The following is a 2,111-nucleotide window of genomic DNA, read 5'->3' as shown; positions in this document are numbered from 1 at the left end:
GTAAGCATGCTCTTATCTTGTTGCTTGTATAGCATGTTCCTATGTTGTTTGGAATTGCATGAAAAAGGTGATTGATGCTAGAAATGATCTTAGGTAGCTAGGATGCTCCTTGAGTCTCACCTTTGACATAGACGTTAGGTGGAATGAACCATAATAATTAAATCATGCAAACTTGTAAAACGTAGGTCGATGCATGCTCATTTCCTACGAGTAGCTTTATGTTACTCACCCCTACGATACTAGGGCATATTTCAGATATAAGAATCAAGGTTGCGATTCTCGTCATGATTGGATGATTGGTGGACTTGAAGATTTTCATTTCTTGTAAAGGTTGGCTTGAAAAGCCATTTGCAGCCTTATATGTCAAATTATGTATATTTGAATTTAAAAATGTAATGTGTACATGAGTACACTCCTTACAATGTATTTGACATGTATGAGATGAGGCCGGAGTCCAATGACATGTATTTGTATTCTATGTAGTTTTGACTTCATGAAATATTATGAAAATATTGAAAAATGTTAAGTTATTGTCTCACTATGTTTGCATCGGGTGTGGGAATTCTGTTTTGATTCTTCTGTAGGATCTCATTAATCATGTATGAAGTGTGGCCAAGGGCCAAATGGTAATTTCTAATCATTTGCTAATTTTGGTTTTTAAAATACCTATTTCAAATTCATTTTTGCCTTTTTGACCGTTGGGGGGTCAGATTTTGACTCGACCATTTCTGGGAGCTGCGGACCATTCCCACGCACTCAAAATCACTTATTACGTTTGCGTGCATATTCGTTTCAGCCTAGAAGTGCATTTGGGGTCAAATGTATGTTTGGTGCAAATTCACATTTTTGCCGTTTTGAGCCTAAACCGAGCATAAGGGCATTTTGAGGTTTTCACTTGAAAAATAAAGTTTTCTTTTGGCATGGTTGGCTAGAAAACATAATTTTGAGGGTAGTTTCTTCTTTGTGTTTTTCTCAAAAAGGCCCAGAAAGTCCTCAAAATTGCATTTCAAGTCAGCATTTTTGGAGCAGCCTATAGAAGTTCGAGCGCTCTAAAGGGGGGGTTTGAGTGCTCTAACTTTGGGCAGAATTCTCGGGGCAATTTTTGAGCCCTCGAAGTCCTTGTTCGAGCACTCAAAGTACTGTTCATGGGTGTGTGTGTGTCTTGGTTCAGCACTGCACCTCCGACTTCAAATCATCATTTTTTCTTCGTTTTAACTCCGAATTGGTCCGTTCTTGAGTCTAAATTGATCGCGTTGAAATAAGCTTTCCAATGGTACTAATTAGAGCTTCATATTCTTATTGTGGCTCAATTTATTCAAGTTTTATTAAGGTAGTGTCTGTTTTTGGTTCGAACCGGATAGGGTTTCCCTTCCTTCGATTTCAGAACTTGATATCTTTGTCGTCCGGACTCCGAATCAGGTGATTCTTGAGTCTAAATTCATTAATTTTTCGTTGTCTTTCCAATGGTGTGCATGGTGGCATCCATTTCAGTATGGAATGACCATTTTGCCCCTAGGTTCATTCTTATCTATTTTTGAAACGTTGCTTCCGCATTTGCTTCCTTTGTGATTCGTGACCCCATTGAGGGTCACATTGGTGTCTTAGATGAGTGTTGTATCTCTAGAGGCCATTGTTATATCTTTTGCTTTCGCATTTTGGATCCGTATTGGGTCATCACAGGACACACTGGGTTGAAAAATCCAAGGTCGTCACAAAAGTTGTGCAAGCTTCAAAATAGGTTATACATTATCAACCTCAAAAGAGACATAAAACATGCTAACATTGTATGGTCAAAACATACAAAAGATATTCAAAATGAAACACAAGCCAAGCTAAGAATGTTGTGTATCTAAGAAGAGTATCTCCTTGCCTAAAAAATAATAATCAATTAGGGTGAGTAAGCAAATTACTCAATAGGGTATGCGTATATCCTAAAGTTTCAATGGTTTTTGCAAGTGTAATATAAACCAAACACATGTGGATCATGCCTCATAACGTTTAGTTTCAAGGGGAAACTAAGGGATCATCCTAAAGCTATATTTGAAACATTTGAAAGCAATCCACAATAGGTAACATACTTAACAATACTGGAACATCCAATAGTAATACAA

Source organism: Cornus florida, unplaced genomic scaffold (assembly GCF_030987335.1).
Source record: "Cornus florida cultivar Cherokee Brave unplaced genomic scaffold, ASM3098733v1 CherokeeBrave_3.0.0_Hap2_Chr01, whole genome shotgun sequence".
Classification (NCBI taxonomy): Eukaryota; Viridiplantae; Streptophyta; class Magnoliopsida; order Cornales; family Cornaceae; genus Cornus; species Cornus florida.
This window is presented reverse-complemented; position numbering follows the sequence as displayed.